This window comes from Struthio camelus, chromosome 12, assembly GCF_040807025.1.
Source record: "Struthio camelus isolate bStrCam1 chromosome 12, bStrCam1.hap1, whole genome shotgun sequence".
Taxonomy (NCBI): domain Eukaryota; kingdom Metazoa; phylum Chordata; class Aves; order Struthioniformes; family Struthionidae; genus Struthio; species Struthio camelus.
This window is the reverse complement of record NC_090953.1, coordinates 11,010,690-11,036,299: the sequence shown is the minus strand read 5'-3', so window position 1 is coordinate 11,036,299 and position 25,610 is coordinate 11,010,690. Positions and strand designations below refer to the sequence as shown.

Here is a 25,610-nt window from a genome sequence, read left to right as displayed (position 1 = left end):
GGGTGCATATGCTGTTAATGAGAATACTTGAAGGCTTTTCCAAGAGCTGTTGTAACCTTTTTTAGGTTAGTTGAGTGTTCCGTTTCACAAGTTTGTTCCAGTTAAAAGGAGAATTTGGTATTAGAGACAAAGGTCTTTTATGTAATCCTGTTTATTTCAAAAGATGTGCCAAGTACCTTTTCCTTAAGCATGGGAGGATCAAACAACAGGAGATTGTTTTCAGCTGGTACTCAGACCCAAAAGCTCTGTTAGGATTTTCTCAGTGCTGCATCCCACATTTGCCCAGCCTACATCTGGATTTTCTTTCAAAAATCTGCTTGCCTGTGGTGTTTCTGTTGTCTTCCTTGTCACACCCACACACCAGTCAAACTTTCTGACTGGTCTTTTATATTCCTGTTTTGGCTTGTGACAAGCTGTATATTGGGTTTGAGGCCACGGTTGTTTAGTAGGAGTTTTACTATTACTTGTATTTTAAAGGAAAGGAGTTGTTTTATTATGTGGACAACCCCTATGAAAACAGGTCTCTTGTACAGGACAAGTTCTAGAGGTGGGACGCTCTCCCCCTCTGTGGTTTTTGTGAGTACAAGGAAGTTTATAATGGAAAATGTTTGTTCAGGGATTTTGCAGTTTCACATCTGTATTCATCGTTGTCTGAGAGTGAGGGGGTGTTTCTTAGCTCTTGAGAAAATATCCTGCTATTCATCCCATCAGAGAGTGAAATAATAAATGCAAAAGGGATAGGCTATGGTTCTAGGTCGGTGTCTGGAGATGCTTTCAGTTGGAGAAACAGCTCTGGCAAACAGAAATCTTCCACTCTTTCCACCTCACTCCTGGGAGCAGTAATTTACTGCTGACCAGCACATGTCCAGCCTGAGAGGCTGTGGCAATGGGCTGGCCACGGCTTGGATGTAGATCCAGGTCACATAGTATCATGCCTATATACATTCAGATATCATGTCTATGTCTCTTTTAGGTCAATTTACCTTTTGTTAGTAATAATACTATTAAAGATATAATATTCCTATAGTTTGTGCTTTCTGTTAGCATCTTTTGTCAGTCTGCTTCTTGGAGGATAGAGCAGCTCTGCAGCTGGTTTATATCTATGGGTCAGGCAGAGAGGGAGGGGGATGCGGGGCAGAGCAATATTAAGGCTAAGGTTATCTGCCAAGTTGTTGTAGAGGACCAGGAATCTGTATACGTTTTCTTGAATGCTCATTTTAGAGATGAATTTCTTAAACTTTCTCTTTTCAGTACTCAGGCTACAAAATGAATGAGTTTTAGAAAGTGAAATAATAATGATATTGGATCTAGAAGCTGACTAGTTCAAGTTGTGTTTCAGTACTTACCAATCCCAAGCATATTTAAATATAATTTGTCCAAACATAGTTCTCTTATATCATGCTCCTTCCCTAGACCATCTGTCTGTCTTATCTAAATGTCTCAAAGTTCTTTCACCTCTCTATGGGAAAGTGTCAAATGGCTATGTAAATCCAGCACGTGGGACAAATCTTTCGGTGGCACTTATGACACTGAAGACAAGATCCTGTGTTGCTTACAGCAGCCCTTGAGCAAACTAAAAGACCACCCATTTACAGCACGAGAACTGAAGTTTCAAATTGCTTTTCCTCAGGAGTATTAAGCAGAAACAGACAGAGGTGGCACAGGATTAAGTTTGCTGCTTCCATGCATACTTATGGATAACTTACTTTTGGGATATTAGATCTGCAGTAACCTAAAGCCATTAGGAACGGCTCATGAACATTCAGGCATGCATATGTAATTCATGTTAACTGAATACCTTTATGTGCATGCTCATAAAATGGAAGCGGGTTGCAACATATTAGTGGAATAAATGGAACTGCTGCCTTATAATAAGCATGTGTTCTATGCTTTTCTCAATTTAAAGCCAGATCATTAAAATATAACACTGACTGATAATTATAATAAATATTCCTAGAAATGTTTGTGCTTTCCAGCTTGCACGTAACCTTTCTTTGTTTCTTTTTCAAAACATTTATTCTATTCCGGATCTCTCATTATATACTGTGAGGATTTCCAGTCTATGTGCCTGAGTTTAAATACCTTCTAAATGAAGGCTTGATGTAAAATGTCAAACTTTAGCTAAGTTAAATTATTTTTAGCGGAGGTTCAATGAGAGGATTGAATCCACTTCAAAACTGCTGTTGCACTTTGCTAAATTCCTCCTACGTTATTAGACAGCTTTACCAATATTATGTTACTGGAGTCTAGAGTGGGGAACAAAAAACAAAACATCACTCTCTGATGCTGTGTTGAGTAAGAAGAAAGAGGAAACAGGTGTTTTGCTTTTTCTGCATAAAAATATCTGTAATTTGTAATCTAAATCCTCAAATGGAATAACTCCCAATCATGCTTCTTGATCTACATGGAATGATGAAGGAGCAGATCATGCACAACATATCATTAAAGACACAAGGCTGTTTGCCACAACTCTATTCAGGAACACACAAATATTTTCTTAATATTGTTGCTGCACGATGTTTAAAAATAAGAATTTTTTGCAGGGTTATGTTTCTGAGCTATACCACAGTTGAAAATAATTTTCACTACTGCCAAGAGTTAACGTAGATCTCGGAGCATGAATTTCTAGCAGACTAATAGGCAGGCATATAAGTGAAACCTTATTACTGGCAGCACAGAGAAGTGTTCTGTGAAACTGAACAATTATAGAGGTCTTAGAGGGTCTCTGAAAATTCTATCTGTTCACAATCTAAAATTTGATTAGTTCTAACATTTCTTTTACTATTTAATTAAAAAATGAAAGGTGCATTAGCAATTTCATGTTATATTTGAATCAGATGGATTCAAGTCTTAATGACATCTTTATTAGTGATTTAAAGAATAAATAATGTATAAAATGTTAGTTGTTTATTCTTCATGTCAGGTTACTACTACTTTATTTTCGTGATTAAAGACCACATGGAGGAACACAGCTCTAAAACCACAGTCTTTGCACAATGAAAGTTAACGAAAGTTAGAGTAACTGGAACCACTTCTATTGATGTATTTTATTTTTTTCCTTGAAGCAAAAATAATTATAAATCTTAGATCTTTAAACATTCCTATAGGAGGTAATACTTGCTATTTTGACAATGTTCATGATACATGTTTACAGGATTGGATGCATGAAATTTCTTATTTTTCTATGTCCCTATTTTAAGCTGGTTGAACTACCAGTGGAAATTAGAAGCAGGAGAGAACATACTGTAGATCTGTTGAGCCCCAAATAGTCAGCTGGAGTCTTCCCTATTCCTTATGTCAAATTGCATCTTGAATATTTCCATCTTTCCCATTTCTCCTTAGAAGAAAATTTGAACTGCTAACAGTTTCTCCGTTATTCAGTCCAGCTTTATCAAAGTTGACACATAAAACTACATACTGTGCAGTTTCCCTTTTTAGAAATGCTCCAAAACATCCTGTTGTTGTCTTTGTCTGACAGAAATCTATAGGCTTTACAGATACTTTCTCATGTCATATTAGTGAAGGCAGCTAACACAGCTGCTACCTGGACTTGGCGGACAGAAAACATGAAGGTTTACAGAAGCGTTGAACTTTGAAGGTTGAATCTGCCGTATAGTGTAACTAGTAATCACCTGTTTTTCTTTGTCAGATTGGTTAATAACAATCTAGGATTACATGGCCATGAGTCTAATGTCTAGGTCTGACTACTGCGAATGGTTAGAACTTTAATTCCCTTACATTAATCCTTTTGAAGTATGTCATGAAAGTATAGCCTGTAGCTGTCAAATTACATATGCACTGTGAGTGCAGTCTGTTTAAGTTCAGGACTTAGCATCATGTATTCCAATTCAATTTATTTTTATATCTCATCTTTCACACAGAGGGTCTGAAAATGCTCAACAGTGAGAGACAGAATAATGAGATAATGCTTTACAGAACTGCATAAAGTGACTTGCATGTAGATAGAAGGCAAGGTAGAGGCAGGACTTCAGCGCAAGAAAACAGCGGCAAATTAAAAGAAGTAGTAGTAAAAATACAGGAGTATTGTGATAGCAGGGACTTGAAGGGTGTGTGGAAAAAGGTTTGTGTGGCTGTTAACTTGTATTAAAAGTCAACTGTAGAAGAATTAAGCTTACAGTTTATATAGTGACGATACTTTGTGCTAAATATTTTGTATTACAAGAATTTGTATTTTCAGGATTGCAGAACGTGCTTCTAAACTTGTTCTTATGGGTGGAATAATATAAGGATGGAAAGGTGAAAATGATATAGCCTCTGACTGGTGCCAGACTGAGGGTGTTTCTACTGAGGGGCTTTAGGAGGGTATCTTGGCTAAGCTACGTGAAGGAAGAAAGAGTTGGGAAAGGCAGCTCTAGTGGTCGTTTGAGAGAAAATTAATCCTGGCCTAAGCAAGAGTCATAGTGATGGTGTGAAAATAATGGTAAGCCTTCTGGCAGGGAAGGGAAAAAATAAAAATACAGGAGTGTGGTGGGATAAGTAGAGGATTGGATGTTTCATGTGTCTTTCATCCAGGACATGGAACTTTTCCCATTTTGCCCAACCTGCAGTATCCAGCACTGTGAAAAGAAAATGACAAGTCCCCCATCATGGGATTTCACTTTGCTTTTCCTTCATTAAAATGTGGTCCTTTTTGGTAAAGGACGGGGCTTGTGTTCTCTAGTAAAAAAGTAACATTGAATTCTTAGTTGAAGAGAATAATTGCAGAATCAGACTATTCTGTTGTTGATCTGCTCTATGGCAAAAGGCAATATAGTATAGGTCGCTTTTCACCCACATTCCTGAACTGCCTTACTTGCAGGTACAAAACTTTGAATGCAGGCCATGTTTGAGCTGAGGAGTGCAAATGTATTGCATTAATTGTACCAAACTGAGAGACCACACTGAAACTAGCATAGGGGATCAGGCAAAAATATATAGTTGAAAGTACTGAGCCTAAAGCAGCGCAGAATGGTGAAGAATTGGAAGTAGAAGAAAAGAGCTTCAAATACAGAGTATACTCTTTGAGGGCAGCATCAAAGACATTATTGGAAAGGTTTAGGAAGGACAGGCTAAATAATTAGTGCTGCTGTGAAGATAGCGTAGGAGAAGAGAGAAAGAGCTATGTCCAGTATTTAAAAAAAAAAAAAAAAAGTGTCAAAATGAACAGCAGATGAGATGAGAAGTGGTTCAAAGCAAGGAGGTTAGGGTTTGGGAAGAGGGTATAGTTTCCACTGAATGTTCAGGGAAATACTTACTGAGAAATAAAATGACCTTCTTGGCTAACTAATTACCATTTCAAGGTTATTGTGAGGAGAAGGATCTAGTAAAGGAACTAGTGAAAGAAGTTAGGAAAAGAGAAAGTGGGATGAGTAAGATAGTGTAATGAAGAGGAGACCTATGATAGATTGAATTTGGGAAGAAATATGTTCAAAAGAATGGCTGTATTGAATGTGTTAAGACTTTTATTTAATTTCTTATGTTCTATATAGGAAATCGGTTTTGCTCTGGCACTTACTGTTGTCTTTCTCTGTTGAATTTCTCGAATCCTTCAGAAATGTTAGTTAGTGTGAGTTAACTGTGAAAACCACTGGTCACTGGGCAATCATTATTTGTACCTTCCAGCTGAGCAAAAAGATGCGTTTCCTACAGCAAGCGTTCAGGCAAACGGGCATCTTTGGCCCTCTCTGACCGTCTGTGCTCAGATGCCTTTCTGACGTGCGTCAGTGTGTTCTTATGTTCAGTCAGCCAATATGTAATAGATTATAAGAATTAAGAGGATTCAGTGCTGGCTACTATACCTTGCCTAATTACACTGTTACAGTTACAGTTATATTAATTTATTGCATCTCTACTCTGTCTCTTTCAAGCACAACTGTGGCCATTCTAGAAGCAAAACCTAAAGTCCTCCCTCTCCAATCAACAGCACTTGTAGGAGTAGACCCAGGCTTCTGACAAGAGGTACAATCAGTCCATCCTTGAGCAATCCTAACAGTTCAATACTTAGAAAACAATGCCAGTCATTGGTGCTTTGTGTTTGAAAGTTGATGGTGATTTTTAGAGCCCACCATTTTTGGATTTCCAGTATGCATCAACTTAAGGTGGATTTGGGGGAGGTGGGATGCTACAGTATAGCTACATTAATGGAGTGGATATTTTGGCTTTTTTGTTTAGCTTGCTGTTTTTAGTCTCCTTTTTATTTTCTCTGTCTCTATCAGCTGAAAATATGGAGAACCATCACAATGACCAGATAATTTTTCATGGATCTGCATAACGCTGGAAGCCACAATTTGAGGAGTCTTGCAGTAATCCTGTTAAACTGTTGAGCAACATTAGGCATGCTGGCGGTGCTCTGTTAGTGGCTCTTCAGGCCACTGACCTCTTCTGACTCTTCCATGAGACTGAGTCAAATAATGAGCACATGTCAAATAATGTATTATCATGTGTATTGTGTTTCGAAATACCTGGAAAAAAAGACATCCCAAAAAAATGAAGTTATCAGAGTGAAAGAACACACAGAAAGGAGGATGAATTAAGTAGGAGTAAAGGGATCTCTTTGTTGAAGAGGAAAGAAGCCCTGCTCCAGAAACTGCCAGCTGGTTGGTAGTACTTTGCTGGCCTTCGCTCAGCTTCAGAAAAGACTGAAAGGTAATGCTACTCTGATGAAACGTGTACTGTCTGTCTATAGATTTCTGCAAATTTTTCAAACGCACCTTAACATGCAGTGTAGTATGCCATAAAATTGAACTACCACAAAAGTTGTTTTATTTCAAAATTATCTTTTATATAAATGAGCTGGCAGGAAATTGTTAACGATTGTATTTTTTCCCTAGAGTTGAATTTGACAGAGGACTGCAATATAACTTATTATTAAATATTGCTAATATGTTATTTACTAATAAAAAGTCAAACTGTTTAACATCATTATGCTAAAAAGCCACAGTGATCCTCAATATAAGTCCTGACATAAATTATTATTGTTTACTCCAGCCTCCCAGCAGTCTCCTAAATGCAGTTTTCCACTTAAAGTTTTATAGGAGTACTGCTTGAGGCAGACTTTTCTTTTACATATAGTACTTGCTGTAATGCAGATTATCAGTGTAGCAGTGCATAAATAAGTCCTACTTTCTGCTGCTTTTCATAATGCTACCTATTTTATGAAAGCAGAAAATACTTTTGAAATGCTAACCTTTCAGATTACCTGTGGAGTCCTAGATCTTCCTTCTATCCTTTTTACCAAGTAATTTTCCCATAGCCGCCATAAAGGTCTGCGGTGCTTAGAAAGGTTTCATATCTAAAAGATTTCATCGCCTTAAAATGACATTAAATGGTTCAGCATAGTAGAACATGTGCACTTTCTGCTCTATGGTGTAATTAATAAAATACAAACTTAGCACACGGCCTGAAATGGATTTCTCTGGGAAAGACTGGGTTGATATTAGATAACGATGATGCATATGGACAGCAAATTACTTAAAAGACCTCCTCAGTTTTTTGATCATCACGCGATATTTTCAGCATGTTCCACAAATGTTTCTGTACAGTTCCTATTGAACCCAAGGGACTGCAACTGATGCATTTCAGAAAGTTAGTTGACTTTTTCTTGGTATCTCAGTGAGGTGCTTTAGGTCAAGTTTTGCAACTTAAGGGCGTGGTTAGAAAAAGTGCTGATATGTTCAAATAAGAAAATGCTCTGATATACCTCTGGTAACAAAGTCTTGACTTTGTTGTCTTCCAAAAAGAGAGCTGGAGAATGCTTGAGCCTTCCTTTGGGGTGAGCAAAAACTTGGCTTTTGGTTCCCCTGCGTTGCTGGCCCAGAATCTGAGCTGTATGTCTATCAAAATGTGAACATGGTCAGAAAAGGGTTAGGGAATACCTGAACAGTGGTTAAAATTAAGATTGGAAAAGGAGGACAGAAGAGCTATGCTGACTACTGGAGACTGATGGGTTGGTCCTTCACTATCCACTGGTACTAAATGACTATTGAAAAAATTTGGTCTTTTGGCTCCCATTATCTTAAACTCTTGTCTTAAACCACAGATCCTGTTGAAGGATTGACTATAGGCAATTCTCCCTTGTTAATACCATCTCTTTTCTAGATTTTATGTATTCTGTATGGGATGACTGAGAAAAGCATAATTTCTCATATTTCTCATATATTTTGGAGCCTCATAGTTTTGCAGTGGGCCTCTGCCAACCTTAGAGTATAGTGGTCTTTGTAAAAAGGAATGGTTTACTAGTGGATAATGAAAGCCTAGCAGGACTAAGGGAATGGTAATACAAGCGAGAGGTTTGTGATTTGCTGTGCGGCATGTAAGCCATACAGAGCTGTAAAGACTGGGAAAAATGATTGCATTAGGCGCAGCAGTAAAGTCTGGTAAATAACGGGCTGAATAGCTTGCTTTTTGCTGGATCATGGAAATCCCCCAAGATGCCCAGAGAGAGCTGCTTCTTAGGGCCAAAATGCTTGAAGTTCGCTCTGGAGCGAGTAGGGAGCACTGGGCTGTGTTGAAGGCTCACGTTAGGTTTATGCCTATGGTTTGGAAGTGAAAGGATTGTTTGGCTTCTTGTTGGCTCCGGCAGGCCTAGCTGTGCTACAGTGAGTGCACCCATCAGGCTAAACGCGTTGATGATTCTGGGGTTCTGCTCATGTCAAGGCTGGGTTAGAGCTAAGGAGATAAAATAGGCAAGTGCAGAAGTGGAGGACTTGACAATTTTACTGCTGGGGCACATGGAAATTGCTGGTGACAAAGCTAGCGTCATTGTAAGGGCTTCAGAGCTGAAGGAGAGAAATGTTATGTTGTTGGGAGATGTCGATCAGCGCTGTGACGAGGGCTGGCACCAGCAGTGGTGCATGGCTGGGGGGTTAGGGCTGGGGCTGAGAGGGGCTGCTGGTTTGGGGATAAAGCTTGTGTCAGAATTAGGTTTGAGAGCAGAGCTCTCAAGGCATAGCTTTTTAGTTGAGGAGATAAATAACTAATGAAACAGTAACAGCTTCATATTTTCTCTCTGTAAATTCTCTCTTGCTTCCCTTGATAAAGGCTAAGCATCCTTATGAAAGAGCTGCCATAGCTCAGTCTGAAACAATAGGCCTGATGCAGAAATAACTGGAAGCCAATAACTTGGCTTGTGCTATATAATAGTTAGGCTAAATGATAGGGATCATCCCTTCTGGCTTCAGACTATATGACTGTGTTCATTTCCAAACGGATCTGCTTCGTACGCTGAAGAACTCTGGTTATTTTTGTCTTGCAAATAGGCATGCTGGATTCTTTTGACATCAGATTCTTAACAACATGAAAAAGATGTGCAAAATGCTAAATCAAAACACTTAAAGATGAAATAAAACAGAACACTAGGCCTTAACACTTAGTTTTATTTTTTCCATTGTTGGGAGGACGCTGTGGAAAAATAAGTTTAAAAACTGATGCTGTGTTTCTTATCCAGAAAATTATTCCAGCAGACCCAAAAACTTCCTTGTTAACTTTCCAGTAATAACCTCATCTGATGTTTTCAACATAGTTGCATTGGCTGTATGTTTATCACAGATCCTCAATGTACAGCGTAGTCTGGGACTTCCTTTGCCCCAACTCACAAATGTAGTAGAGCTTCCAGATATTATTTATATGTATCAGTGCTTTGCTGAACCTTACCTGCAAGAAACTGAAGATGTTTGCCTACCTTCGAGTTGGCAGACACAGACAGAACTCGATTATTTTTCCTCTGAATTTAGTGAAGTAGACATGCTATGTTTTCAACCTGACTTTCTTTACAGGCTGAAGGTTTTAATGACTATTCATTGTTGCTTTGCATGCAAAAAATTGTTCTTTTTCTGAATAAGCCTATTATAAACTGCCATATTGAAATTGGCTTAAAGATTGACAGAAATCTTAAGTGGCAATTTGGTTCCTAGTATATAGCTCATTGAGTGCGTTAAGACCACCAGGTACATCAGCATAAGCAACCACATGCATTTCTAGTTGCATGTCCTGTCTTATATGTGGTGACAGAGGTTTGAACTTTTCCATAATTCGTTCTGCAAAGTTATTTACTTATTACAGTTTAAAGTGATCAGGGCTGTCTTTTTAGAATGTGTTAAATTGAAAAATACATTGATTTTTTGTTTTCCTTTCGATACCTAAATGACCAAAAAAGAATGAACGTTATGGCGTAAGTGATAAGTTATAATTAAAATTGAATCCACTCAAGGAGTTATTAACTAATAAGGAAAAGTTTTGACAAAGCTTTCTTTTCATTAGAGTTTACTCTAGTGAGCCTCGAAGCTTTGGAAGTGGTTGCGCGTTCTGGCATTGTCCTGGTTTGAGCAGCCTGCACTGCAGATGTCTCCTGGTTGGAAAACTCACCCCTTTTGTTATTTGCAGCATTGGACTGCACAAATCGTGCAAATTCTAATCCTACTGAAATGCCGGGAAGAAATGTGATGGGCTGTGACTACTGACGGGGAAACTTGAACAGGATGCTGTGATTAGCACTAATACTGTGGAAGAAATACTCTGGGATCTTTGACCTCATGCAATTAAAGGTCACACTTTAGTATCTGCTTCATCATATAACATCTCTGGTGTCTAATAACACGCTCATGCTTTGGTACAGTACGAACTCCAAGGGAAGAGTGCCACCTACTGAATTACCAATTCTATTTCCTGCAAGGCTTGCATTTGCCAATTTCTCACCCAAAATGCTGACCAAATCCTGTCTTAACTGGTGTAAGAAATGGGAAAAGATCAAGGCCTTACATAGCATGGTCATATGTAATGTTGCAAATCTGAATGAGATTACTGCAGCGTGGCAATTACTAAAGGAGATATCATTTCTTCTTTCAATGTGGACATCGGAATTTGTCTTTTAACATGCTAATTATAAGAGTGCAATAAAAGTGAAGTTAATAACAGCCCGCATGGCATTACTATCATCTGACCCTAATTTGAACTCTTCACTGCTATAAGTGCTAAAATATACTGCTAATGATTTCTTTGGAAATGCGCTAATAATTGGTGCAATATTTCAGTCTTAGTCTCATAAAAATTAGAAATGTCTTAAAAAATTAAAACAATAAAACTCTTCATGCTTCCTACTCAAGTGCATTTCATCAGGGTGTCTCATGCAAAAAATTCAATTATCCTTCCATAAATATGGATGGAACAAGGTATATATTTATTCCATAAACTCTTCTGTTCATTCCAGCATGACTAAAATTGCCGATCTCTGTTTTTTCCTTCTAAAATCTTTCTTTTTGGCAAAGCAGAGAGGGGGGAAAAATGCATCTTTGGACATGTGCATGTTCATTTCTAAAGGAAAACTGGACAACTTCTGTTTTGTAGAAAAGCTAAATCTCATAGAATGAGTATTTTGCAATCCTCTCAGATAGTATTTCAAAATTCTGTTCAAGGTTGGTGATTTGGCTTCCCATGGGTCCTCTGGATTAGAGGATGATTATGGTAACTGCATGGAGCTAACCCAAGCATCTCCAAAATATACGGCTTCGGTTTCACCTAGTCTGCAAAAAGAGATATTGGAATAAAGATAAAAATAGGAAAAACGAGAGTCTGTCTGATGGAAAAAATTACTTTGAGAACTCTTAGCAAGTACTTGCTTAGATTTGCATTGCAGTCCATTTGTGACCTTGTGTATACAGACTTCTGCATCTGACAACTTAAGGTCTTTCCCTTAGGCAGTTGCTGGACCATTTGTAAGATTAAGATCATTCATAGCTGCTGTCACACTTCAGCGAAATCTTTTATAAGCACTCCCTCAAAATTTGGCAGAAGAGAAGATAACAGGCATGAGAGAGGGGAAAAACATGTCGAACTAGCGAATGCAGAACTAGCGATTCAACATCCTATTAATATTTTTTTCTTTTTTCTCCATTGGCAGGATTCAGCTGTCACTGTGCAGTACTGCTCTGTGCATCCAACCTGACAGAAAACTATCTCCAAACAAAATCAGTAAGTCCTCCTGTCACAAAGTAGTTACCTCTGTAGTCTGTTGATACTGGAAACTCTCACTCAGAAAATTCCCTCTGCTTCAGTAGTGAAAGGGTTCTTTTCATTGCGTATTGTATTTTTAAGAGCCGTCTTTGTAGATATACAGTTGGCAAATGGTGTTCTTGAAGTAGAGGTAAAAATTATTCTAGGTGGCAGATGGTTCTAGATATTCTACGTGCTGGACAAAGCAGGTGATAACTCAGCCATAGCAGAATCTGCTCTTACCTCCATCTTGGTTTTGCCCTTGCTTAAAGGTGTTTGTCTCGGGATCCACTCTTGTCCAGGCAATCACAGCTGTTGCTCTAGGTCCATACGTAGATGAGGGTATGGAGGAGACCACTTAGCAAATAGGCCTAAACACTCACCCTGAACTCGGGTGATCCTAGTTAAATAAGAATTTGGGCTCTCATCTAGCCCTGTTTTAGTCTGCCTACATCAGCACTGCTTCCAGCATCTTAAAACAGGTTATTTTGCTTCGAGAAAACAGCAGCTGACATAATCATTTTTGTTTTGTGATGAAGCAGAACGTTGGGTAGAAACAAACTGTTATAATGTGCTTTTTACGCCTTTTTCTTCTCCCTCCTCCATAGTTTCCATTCCTGGGTTCTCTTCAGGCAAGCGCTCTCTCTTGAAAGCTGACAGGCTTCAAAGGATACTCAAATATCTGACTGCAATGAGACATTTACCCTTCCTGACGCGTATTTGCTTGAAACGCTACCAAATCATCGCTATCTTTCATAGGGATCCAGGCCTTAATTCTAGAAAGTGCTAAGCCATCCAAACGCTCCTTGCAACCGCAGTGAGATTACTCGCAGGCTTCATATGCTTCGTACCTGGCTGATTCTTGATCTAATAGGAGGCTTTTCTTTTACTCTAGAGGAAATCAGTAGGAGGCTTGATGCTGTTGCTTGTTGGGTGAATTTCACTAGTATCACCCTTAGCCCCAAAATGCCCATGTTTAGGGGATGGTTCTATTTACAAAAGAAATTCAGTGATTATGAGAGTGATTCTGATGCATGTTTTCTTTCCTTTATTTCTTTATATTGTTGATTTGGAAGATTTATCTTTTCCATTTATCACAAACAAACATGTAGGTTGCTAGAAATGCTTTTATATGTCATGCTTGTTATTGTATTCAAGAGCAAACTGATGCTTTATTCTTTTTGCAGCAAATTGTTGCTGAGTATAGACAGTGCAGAGCATCAAGTTTCATGTGTTTTCTTTGTTTCTTTGCAGAAAAATGAAGTGACAGGTGCTTAGCCTCATTTTTCATGCTAGCTTTGCTGTGCCATTTTCACCAATAATGAAGGCAGCTGCCAGAGCTTGAGGAAATCAGGCGAAAAATTCAGCTGGCAGGTAGACCCAGTCACTTTAAGAAATGTAATCTTGTGTTAGCAGATGGTAATTAAAAGGCAGAAGAAATAAAATTTTGTCTCAGTTTTCTGCACTGTTACATCAATTAAATCTGCAACAGAAATGCAAGCAGAAAATATAACTTATTTTCATGTGGCTACACAGTATGATTGTATGCAAATCTAATGATTTGTTTTGCAAAGACAATTGCAATTTTTTAAACGTAAGTAGAATAACTCATCGTTTCCAGAGGAAATGTCTGTTTATGCACTAGATGTTCAGTCTTTAATATGTCTGATGCAATGAAAGCATCTCCTTCTTGTTTCCCATTCATTGTTAAACCTCAAAATGAGTTCTGCTGTCCGTGCTTCTTGCTTTCAGTAACACCAGTTTTAATCCCAACAGTTCAGTAAATCTTAGTGTGGACAACTAGCCGAACTCGGGCCTCAGCAATGGAGCATCCTGTTAAAGAGAAGATCCAGGAATTGCATGATTGAACCCGGTAAGAGTTATCGTGACTTTGCAGGAAGATTATGTTTTGATTCAGACAAGATTCCTAAGTATTTTCTGCTGTTCCCCCTACTTAAAACTATCTAGCTTTGAGTACACAGCCTCATCGTTCCTCATATGTTACTTCTCTTTATGGCTGCTAGAATCATGAACAACATGTGCAAATCAGTTGAAGTGTGAAATAATTACATAATTAAAGCTTATTATGGTATTGACAAAACTGAAATGGTGCTGTAGCTATGTCACCGTTTTCATAACTAGCTTTGATTTGCAGGGGTATTATAAGTCACTCATAAAAACTCATCCAATTTTTCAAAAATACACCTAATTTTTACTGTTATCTTATAGCCAGGACAGACTGACATTTTATTAAATGAAGTTAGTCATCTGTAAAGATACAGGAATGTTTATTTTGAAGTTGGTTGAATGACTAGATGTTGATTTTTGTAGAACTCCAAGCCAGTTTTGTTTTTGCTGAAATCACATGTCCTTTCTTCTCTTGTGCAAAGTCTGCGTTAAAGCAAATGAAAACTAAGGTATGTCCCTTAAAAATGAAATTCCGCTATTGACTGCTATTGACTATAGCAATTGCTATGCTATTGACTGATTGCCGATGCTTCTAAGCGTAATGGAAATTTTATTACTGTACCTCCCATTCCAGTGCGGCCGGTGTGGCAAGCAACGTTTTGTTTTTTTTTTTAAATAGTTTTTCCCAAATATTCAATTGAGCAAAAAAGCAAATGTATTCCTTGCAGCTGGAATGATTAAACAGATCACTTTAGATCAACTATGAAAACGTAATCTAGTTTGGTAAGTGACATCCATATTCAAGTGAACATATAATTACATGGGGTCATATATGACATAGGATTTTTTATTTAAGTTTTTATGAGTAAGAATGAATATTAGTTTTGAATCATATTCATTCCTCACTTGCTTATGAAGTATCTCCAAACTTTTATATTTAAGAAAATAATATAATATTTCACTGAGGGAATCTTTAAGTGACATTCTGTTTGGAAGAGCAAGAAAAAGAAGAGGAAAAAAGGAGTCTAATGTATTCGAAGGCAACAATACCTCTTTTTGCTAGGAAACATTTTCATGAGTCATGAGGGGCGGACGGGCGCCAGGCTCTCCGTTAACGTGGTGTTTTATGGAGAAACCTGCAGGTACAGGATAGCATAGAAAGCAAATGTGAGGGCGCTCTGGTTTTATTTGAGGATATGGGTACTTCCAGGTCACAGCTTCTGTTCTAAGTTAGACTGGTGGTGACTCAAAACACTTTTGTCTCCTAGTTTGGCCTCTGAGGTTGAATTTTGCTCTGATTTATCCCAGGTCACTAAACTTGCTTTGTGGTTGCTGGTAATCGGTGCCAATGTCAGCTGGGAGCCCAAGGCGGAAGGGGAGCAGATACTAGAGTTCCCGTTTTCCCCTTGGTATCCTGAGTCCTAAATAGGCAGGGTGAGGGAGGAGTGAACTTCAGCTTCCCAGGGGCCCATGTGCCTTTTAGATCCACAACTGGTAACAAATCACTTGGTAGATGGCTAAAAGAGTTGCAGTTCTGGGCAGGCAGAAAGCAGAGCGATGGAGGTTGACTCAGCTGGAGAAGCCTCTTTCAGCATTGGCTGGGTGGCAGCAGCTAGCTGAGCCTGCAGCTTGGGTTGTCCTCTACAAGCCTCAACGTATTTTCTTTGCTCTCATCGCCATCCTGACCCACAATGCTCTTGTTGCTTCCGGTCCCTGAACTTTTAGTCCCCCAACACTAATACTATTCGTAGGACTCTAAAACATGGGCGTATGTCCAAAGATACCACAAATATGTTTTTCCTAGAGACCTAGGTCAGGACTGATTCTTAGGTTTTAATGTTGAAAGGCTATGGCATTTAAGATATCCTCTCAAATGCTAACTTTTAACTTCCCAGTTTTTGTCAATGCTTGTCATGTTTGTCATGTTTTATCATGTCACATTAATGACTTTTAAATGTTTTTGAATAGCATAGATTACAAAGGAACAAATGAATAAAGGAATTAAGGTAAAAATATAAGCTGAAAAAACTTTCTCTATCTGATCTTTGTTAAATGGGGATACAGACTGTATTTCGGCTGTGAGCAAGATACACCAGCGCTGTTAAACCTTTTGCTTTCTCTAGAGACCAACGTTTTACTTCTGAGCTGTTCGGCCACAGGCTTTAGATCTGGAAGCTCTGTTTGTCCTTGGCTTTGCCACACCCAGCAAGCGAGTAGCAGACTCTGAATTCCTGGGGTAGCTGGGAATGTTCGTTGTTGTCCAAGAAGCCAGTGCTGCTGCTTTTGAAATTTCATCTGTGTCCTCTGAGAAAGGATCTTTTTATATACCCAAAAGGATAAAAACCTTTCAGCTAAGGCCTTCCAAAAAAATGAATGCTACATTCCTCCTGCTGGGACTTTGTGTTGAAGAAGGAAACAGATGCTTCATTTGGTTTCTCCTCTCACACAAAAATCAATGAAGAATGTAATATAAAGTCAAGATTTTGAAAATCTGAAAAGCAAAACCAATGCACTTAAACCACATATTCTTTAAAATGCTCAAATGCTATTAATTTTGGGACTTTAGTCTTTAAGGGTCCCGAAAGGGTAAATTCAAGAGCCTAATATTCTTAAAATGCTGAACAGCTACTCTTGAAAAAACTAGGATTTCTAGGCGTGTCACCTCCTCACATAAATCACTGTTAATTAAAAAAACCCAAAAAACAAAAAACTTGGCATCAGTATTTATGCCCTGTCACTTGTGAATCCTCCAAGCAGTTTCCTCCTCCATTTTCAGAATCAAAAGACAGAAATGTTGGCAGCAGTTTGGAAAATGGTACGGGTGATGGGCCTGGGAAAGGCTGTGGTCTAAAAATCAATTCAGAGGGGTTAAGCAGGCTGTTAAAGAGGGAGGTGAAGTGGGAGAATAAGAAACTAGTTTAAATTCAATTTGACATTTTCTTCTGGAACACTTACCCTCAGTCAGCTCATGCAGTGATAGTAATTTCTCAGCATAGTGTCAGGTACATAAAGAAGAAATGTGACAGCCTTCCCTGCTAACCTGGGCTGCCTGCTAGAAATTATCATTCATTATCATTATTATTATACCTAACTGACTCCAAGTCTGATCCCACTCCAGTGGCACTGAAATGGCAAAAGTCCCAGTTACATCAAGGGTACAGGCTCAGGCCTGAAGCTCCCAATTATTATGTTAGGAAATCCAGTGGTGATTAGTGGCCGTAGTTCTGTTGTTCTACCTGGGATTTATGTTCTGGTTTCTTAATGGAGTGTGTTAAATGAGGAGCTGTAAAATAGTAGCTAATATGAGAAAAATAGTTTAATGTGATTTTAGAGTTTTGATATAATGTGTTCTACTATAATGTGAGATGTAGCTACTCAGTCAGTAAAACAGCTTTTCTTGGACAGCATTCTACTCCAGTGGATAAACGTCAGTAATTACCCTGCCACCACAATTTAAAAAAAAAAAAAAAAAAACTTATCTAGACTCCTTGCTTCTAGTTTGTTCAAGCTGATGAGAAACTGGTAAGATGGAGTTTCAGTGCCTGTGACATGTTGTTATCACTTGGCAGCATTCAAATGCAGAATATTTTAAAATCAAATCTGTAAGTCTGCACATTACTTTGAGGAAATGTGTCAACAAAATGCTGTCAGCTCCTTGCTTCTTGACAAGTTGTACAGATTTCAGACTCCTCTGAACTGTAGCTTGTCCATCAAATCAGCAGATGTCTTTTTTGGCACTACTGGTAGTGTAGTTAAGTTGGTTTTTTCCTGCCTTTAAGTCAGGAAAGAGGTTTTGATTGTAAAGAAGGCCTAAGAGCTGGTCTTGATGGTGCAGAGTTGAGCAGATGAAGCTGCTTTGTGATGGGTCTGGCAATAAGAAGGAAGCCCTGAAGACTTTCATCCTTTGCTTGTTTGATTTGAGATGGGGATGAGGTGTCCTGAATGGCAAGAATGGCTAATTGGAAGCTACCTCCCTCAGCCCTGGAGAAGGAAACAAATGCTTAGAGCTTTTGTTCAGGTGGCTGAATGTCACAGGTCTTGATGGTTCTTACTGCTGTCACTGCAGTATGTAATTTTCTACCTTTTCAAGAGGGACGGCATTGCACTAGCACGCACTTCCCATTCTGAGAAAATCCGTGGTTTGCAAGGTACTTCTGTTTGCGGTTATCTTGGCTGCTTGTGAATTGGCTTGGCTGTAGAGGTTCAGCTGTTCCTAGTTTGCATTGAAAGGGAATATAATACAGGGATTCGGTAGGTTTAATGCCTTACATGCCAGCTTAATAGATTGTTAGACTGAAGCATCTTGTCATGAGTTGAAAGATTGCAGAGTGCCTTTCTCAGTTAACTCTGCAGATTTAGATGTGTACAAGTATCCTACAAGTGTCCATGTGCTGTGCTTACCTAATGCCTCCTTGGGCCCAAAAGCTGCTTTTATTCTCTAAGGCCAATATGTGTATGTTTTTCAAATAACACAAGACTAAAGGCTATTTGTATAGGGGCTTGTGGAAAGGAAGTAAGTCTTGTCTATCATATGCATTCTTAGGTTATTTGTTGAAAAATTTAGACTCTGGCTGAATCTCCTTTGAATGGTTACACTTTCAAGTGTACTTATTTAAAATGCATGTGCTTTGACTCTCTTTTGTTTGTAAATTAAATCTGATTTACCTGCATTCTGCAATAGCCTGTAGTTTTATTTTTCCTGGCAAAAAAGCTCTTTCGCTCTGTCCTTCAGTTAGTCAAAGGCAGAAGCCTCTCCCTGAGAGATTAGTTTGTCTCACTGGAATTTCATACTGCAGGACGACAGTCTTCTCTGGCACACACAGTAAGCTCACCACCATCCACAGTATACATGAAATCATAATCAAAGACAGATGCTTTTCCCTGTTATAAATAATCAGGCTGCTTGCATAGGCCAGGAAAAATCCTTGTTTAGACTGGTCTTACTTTCTTTGTTGGACCTCTGTATTTCACTTGGCCTTCCCTTTTTTCATCTTTTCTCTGTCTCTAATTCTAGATATTTGCCTAAGGAAGTAAAAGGAATGGGGAAAGTAGGTTTTGGCACACTCTGAATTCTCAGTGGATTACCCTATGGAGCGAAATTAAATACACATGACATATAAAAGGGAACAGCCTTTTAATTTATAGCAAAAATCCCAGTTCACAATAAATCCGTTCTTTCCTGTTTGTTCGTGTGCTTGATGAGAACATGTCATATGCTTCTGCAAAGCTGATATAAAAGCTCTTTGTTCTGTGTAGGATTAACTTTTTTGAATTGGTGAAAGGTTTTTATGTAAATATCAAATAGCAATTGTGGATACTCTTTTAAATTGGTTATCAAATTTGCTAGCTTTTCAGCACGACCCAGTACAGTGCTGTCTATTTTAATAGCTTCTCATCAAGGCACAGTCCTTCTGACTACAAATTGTCCTCAAATAGTAGTGAGATTTCTGAGATGTCAGGGCTTTCAATACATAGCACAGAGCATACAATATCTTTCAGGACTGGGTCCTAACTGTTATCTCTTTTGTGTAGTACTTTCAGGTCTCTCATGGAAAAATTCTGCACTACAGGTAATGTGACTATCAATTTATTTTTAAAACTTAGGCAGTGCACAAAGCACTTCTGTGAGCTTTAGATTAGATTTTCAGCTGCAGTCACTGCCCTACCAGAATGTTTCTTATCTCTGCAGTGTTCTTGACTAATAGTCCATATGAATGTTTCACTGTAGTGTTTTGCATTCAGGCTTCCAGCTGCTTGTGCCCTATTCTTCCCTTCAGGTACGTACTGTATACCAAGGCAGGGATTGCAAAGACAGTCATGTGGGTGATTGGTTGCTACAAAACCCACATTAAGAGTTCTCATCCTTCAAAAATCTAAAGACTTCTGGTGTCAAGTTCTTGCCATGTTCTGTGCTCTTACAGGAGTTTGGGCAAAGGCCTGTTATTAAAAAATGGAGAACATCATTGAGCTGCGCAAGGAGGCTCAGTCAAAGAGCTTGGGATCTCAGTTTTACTCTGTTAATTATCTTGCTGCAGAAATATGCTTGCACAGTGCACTGTGGTGTGAGCTCAGTAAGAATGAGCTTGGTAGCACAGCGGATTGCGATCGTTCTTAGACCATTCATTAGCAAAGACTTCTAATGTGAAAAGCCATTCAAAAAATATCTGATGAAGAAGGGCTGTTGTAATGGGACAACAGCATTTTCTTTTTACAGTCTCAGTGGATTGCTATAAAAAAAAAAAAAAAAGAAATCACTCCAATAGCATGATAAAGTTCCAGGCTGGTCCTCTTCTAAGAACTGGGGTTTTTTTTCCCCCTGCAAAGATCAGCATTTCTCATGATAACGTGGGGGCTGACAGGCATTTTTTTTCTTAAAGAACATCGGGGCCAATTGCACAATTAACTATGAAAACTTTTGGTTTTTCTTCCATGCTAAAAAAGAAACAAATTGCTATGAATTACTTGCCCCCTTAATATTTATAGTTTTCTCCTTTACCTAATTTCTTCCTTTACTGAAAAGACCGTAAATACAGTAAGGGGCAAAGCAGTTCAAGTTTGCCCTTGAATCATGCCCACTCAAGTTTATTGACATTAGTCCCATTAATTAATCATTTTATAGACTCAAGATTCCTTAGCAGGAGCATCATCTGATGCAAGCAGTTAATCCACTCATCTGATTTAACACCCACTCCTGGCATAAGGTGACTTATCAATACCCCTTGCCACAAAAAATATGGCGCAGAGGTCAGATGCAGCTAAACTGGCTCTCAGATTTCAGTGCATGGCAGTCAGGCTTTGTCTGTCATAGCTGTGCCTGGTTTTCCACTTCTATGGGAATCACTTAAGACTATAATAATAAAGTCTAATGAACTGAAATCCCTCAGCTTCAGCTGTCTTGGTAATATATATATATTTTTTTCTTTCTGCTGCAGTAAGAAGGAGCTGCTTATTATGTTCAGCTACTTATATTTTCCTCTCATTGAATATACAGATGATTAGCTGTGCAGGGCACGTGTCAGCAAAAGCACAAATCAGTCTGTGTTTGCAGCCTGGCTGTATCTTTTGTAGTGTGTTCAACTTTGACACCGTTCTCTGATGATCTGGGTCCAGGGAATGAAAAGCCCATGGAGCAAGCTACACGCTAAAACTGTCACTGAAATTCCTGCTCTATCTGGAATGCTGTAGAGTCTTTTTGAAGCCTTTGTATTAGAATGTGGCATGTTTCCTGAGAGCTGATGCTCTGTTTTGGATAAAGTCATGGCAGAAATGTCACACTGAAAAATTGCCCGATGGATATTTGCACCCATTTAATCATCTACTGGAGAAGTGAGCCACATATCACTGTTGATATGAATGCTGTGTGTTGACTTTCCAGCTCTGCTGGATGTAACTTAATCTTATGTCTAGGTTTATAAAACCAAAACATGAGCTGTGCTCCATTCTCTGGAAGAGGTGTCTTTTTTTTCCCCTTTCGTTTTTTTTTTTTTTTTCCTCTTTCCACCCTGTTGCTTGATTTCTGTGCCTCTCATGTAATGGAAAATTAGATTGGAAACCAGTTAAATCACTATTAAGGAATGCTGAATCATTCTGTCTTTGGGCCACAGCTGCAAACGGTAGTGTTTTATCCATAAGCATGAATTTCACTAAAATTTGACTTCAAGTCCATTCAGTTAAACCAATGCGACCTGTTTAAATGTTCTTGCAGACACAGTAAATCCAGCTGATACGTGTTTTAGGCCAAATCATGCAGTTACCAGATTAAAGTAAATTGCCAAAGTACATTTTGCTATGGTTTATGCTTTTGTGACTGAGCAGCACAAACTATATCCCTGTAATCTGGCTGTAAATACGTGCAGAGGATGCACCAGTCCAGTTATGCTGGTGTAACTGGTTTCAGTTAAGCAGTGTGACGGTGCTCGGAGGTCGTCTGAAGGTCTAGCCTTTCGGGGCTGTCTCTCCCATCAGTATAGCAGAATCCTTTGCAGTGCGCTCTGTGCATAAATGTGATTTGCTGCCGAAGCTGCTAATCGGGCTGTTTTTGTGAGTACAGGAAAGATATAAGCACTTGTTTTCTGGTTGGCAATTGTGTTTTTAACCTGATGCATCTTTGCTAAGTTCACAATCCTTTTCACCTAGTGTCTTCTAGTAACTTAAAACTTAGTCCCTCTAACTCCTCCTTCTCTCCACCCAGTGGAGAAAGATGGAAGCCAAAACCCAAGTGACTGTGATTTCATCTCACAATGTGTTACAGCAGTGAGAAGTCTGGCTTAATGCTGCCCATCAGCGGCTGGCATGTTGGTGCAGGAACACTGTGTGAAGAAAATCATTCGCCATTTGTGCATAGGAGTATAACACTGAGGGTTTCAGAAGTTATACTGTAAATAAAAAGCTTGCTACAAAAATAAACGTACATGAGATATCTCAGCATACTCTGCTCTTCATCTTGAGTTAAACCGGGAGACCTGGGATTGGACCAGCCTCTTGGAGTTTACTGGGGGAATCAGCTCCCTCCAGCACATTTCATTTCACATAATCTCTTCCTTACTTTGCAGAATTCTTGATTGGAAAGTCTCTGTCACCCACTTTGTGTGTTAAAATGGCCTTTTCTAGTTGTTCCTCGTCTTGGCAATTTTCAGTGGGGCTGCAGGGAAAGCTAAAACCCTCTCTTCCTTAATCTTCAGAAGCATCATCAGGGAGCTAAGAGGCTGGGGTTAGCCTTGCCAATAAATGTGTGCAAGAGAACTCCTTTGGGGCTTTCTGTTTTTCTAACTCTTGCTTTAAAGGATTTGGAGTTTCTACCCTCCTGTGATGAGACTGTGCATTTGCCTGGTCCTCCAGCCTGTTGTGGAGGGGATGAGAAATCACCCAGGCAGACTGCTCTTTGGTTTTCTAGAGGGTCTTTTTCATTACTTTGGCACTCACAATCTTTTGCTTTCTAAAAGTGCTGCTGAGACGCTCACCATCCCCCAAGGAACTGTGGGCAGTATGATCCATTTCCTACAGGAATGCAGCAGGGATTTTTAGCTCTGTCAGATAAATGTGGGTTAGGATCACAGTCCCTTGGGCTAGCTGTCTGGCTTGCTTTGGAGAAAGGGGTGAGGTTCTTCAGGTAAGCAAGGTTCACTGTGATAGTGAGCTGTCGTTCGCGTGTATTAAGAATACTTATTTCAAATCGCTTTAGGCTGCGTGAGAACGCTTGTCAGCATATCTTTGTCCAGTCTCAGCTAGCATGGTGCAAAGTGAGCGCACGCTTGGGCAGGGCTGGAACTGCAGCCAGGAAGGAGAAGCTGCACATCAGCCCATCCCGTGGCACGTTAGCCTGTGTCAAAACCATGCGAATGGATTCAGGCTGGTCAATGACTTTGTCCTGGCTGCGCTCACTGATTACTCTGAGCCCATTCATAAATTACACTTTAAACAATAACCATTTTCAAGAGCTTGAAACACTTGGGTGTGTAGTTCTACAATAATGTACTGCCATAGCAGTTTTACGCTGCATGTCTTGAGTATATGATATTTAGTCTTTGCTATTGGAAGCCTCCATCTGTGCAAACATTATAACCGATACCATTCTGGAAGAAATTTGATGAGTGACAGGAGTGAAATAAGTTGTTTTCATTAATTTCTTGGTTGCACAGATGGACATGTAATCCCTGGCCAGATGCGTTCAGACGTTTTTATATAAGCAGCACGGTAGGTCTTTAGATATCCAGTTACAGGCTTCCACAATAAAGTTAATGTTGTCAAGACCCTATTTTGAAGTTTTTCAATTTTTTCTTTTTTCTTTATGGCATCCCTCTCCTCCTCTTGTGTCTCAGCTTTTTCCTTTTCAGTTCAGTAACAGAATCACTTTGGCGAGGTTCTTTGGATCAGTATGATAAAAGCATACTTCACGAAGATCAAAGAGAAAATGAGACGCAGCTGGTGGCCTTTCCCTTCAGAGCAGTGGCTTTTAGGCCATGCCTATGCTACAGATGTTTGCTGGCAGGGCTATGTCAAGCCCAGGTTTGATAAGGGATGTGATCCCTGTGGGGCAGACTTGTGCTAGGACAATCCCTGAGAGCAGATGCAATTTTTCTAGCTATGTTATGTGTACTTGCTTGGCAGGAGTGAGCAATAAATGGGACCTAAATAAACTAAGTGGTGCAAGTGCAACTCTGTAAGTATAAAATGCATTTGCACGTAGCACGTTTGACCTTCCTGTTGAGCTGGCATTCAGCTGCCTGCTGTGCATTTCTAACATGGCCTCCGGCCTGGCCCATGCGTAAAAGTTTTTGCCAAAGTAGCTGTTTTGGTCAGGAGGCAAAACAACTTGGTCTATATTTGATATAACTGTCCTGGCAAAAGCCCTGAAGCAAATGCAGTAAAATAGCCCTTTGGTGTTGGACTATCTTCTGTTCAGCAACTAGTTTAGCTTGTACTGGCAAGGAAACTCTGGCTGGTATAAGCATTTTTTTCAGCTGGAAAATGTTTTTACTCTGTAGTTTGTTATAACTTGCTTGCTAGAAAACCTTTATACATAAGCAAGGCATTAGTCTCCTGCTGCAGATTTGGTTTCTAGTCAGGGTTTTCCAGGGTACGGCATCATTCCATATTTGCAATTAACAATTCCCCTCAGTAATGAGTTAAGCGCTTCAGTAATTTAGACAGTTAAGAAGAGAATTCCTTTCATTTCCAGGATGTGTTCATAGTGCTGAGATGCATTTTTGGGAGAGCAGCCTCCGGCTTGAACTCTGAAGTGGAAGGATGGGCTACTGAGACTGTATGTGATGGTGGTACATGATCAAGATGCCCATCAATGACAATAATTTAAACCATAATTTAAAATTGCATCGTATGGAACAGAAAAAGGAACGGCTTTAAATGTTTGCGCTGAGAGTTGCTCAAAGCTCGCCAAGGTTTGAGGATTGGGATTTTCTTTGCTTATTTTAAATGAAGCTTAGGGCACGATGTTGTCCCCTCCTGACTGTCTAGACTAAATTAGTTTTCCTTAATATTCATCTATTCTTGTGTTTGTTTTTCCTTGCACAAATTCAAAAGATGGTCCAGAATGTTGATACTGTGCTAACTTTAATGCATATTACTGAACTGCACTACTTTAAAAGCAAGTAAGTGCTCTTTAAGCACAAGGTCCTCTTGTTTTTTTTTTTATAAGAACTTATTTTTATTGAATGAAAAGTGTTTATGAAAGCTATTGCCTAAAACCTGCATCTATTTGAATCTGAATTTACCTCCTTCAAAATCAGCCATGGACTTTTTTGGCTTTTATTTTATCTGAGGTTTTTGTAAGGGTTTACAATGTTGCTAAGTTTATTGGGTTACAGTAAAGGAATTTTTTTTTTAAATAATCTGATGGTATTTTTTCTCATGTTCAAGGTTCAATTACTTTAAAAAAAAAAATTAAAAAAAAAGTATGATCTTCACGCCTGCTTGCAACAGCCTACTCGCTTGGGAGACTGATCCAAAGCTCTTTGAAATTAGTGGAAAACCTCCAGCAGGTTTCATGGACTTTGGCTAAGGCCTTTTCTTGAGAGCATAAAAATGAAGGCTTTTCTGTTTCTCACTATTGCATTCTTAAAGCTGAATAAGTAGAAAATTGGATATATAAATCACAGAAGTGGATCTACAATAACAAAGCACCTGTGGTTCTCTACTGTAAAGGATATAGATTGGCAAGATGTACACCAGGTAACTCTTACAATGTGAAAAAAGTAGAC

The 25,610-nt window shown here is 39.1% G+C and overlaps 1 protein-coding gene across 1 annotated transcript in view; it reads left to right on the top strand.

The window, feature by feature from the left end:
* TMC3 (transmembrane channel like 3) overlaps positions 1–25,610 on the top strand; it is a 200,215-nt gene that overhangs the window by 105,688 nt on the left and 68,917 nt on the right. Inside the window, exons 9-13 of the mRNA XM_068957990.1 lie at positions 5,868–5,958; positions 6,216–6,645; positions 11,894–11,964; positions 13,240–13,359; positions 13,762–13,858. The gene's annotated coding sequence lies outside the window, so the exon portion shown is untranslated. The remainder of the gene's footprint in view (positions 1–5,867; positions 5,959–6,215; positions 6,646–11,893; positions 11,965–13,239; positions 13,360–13,761; positions 13,859–25,610) is intronic.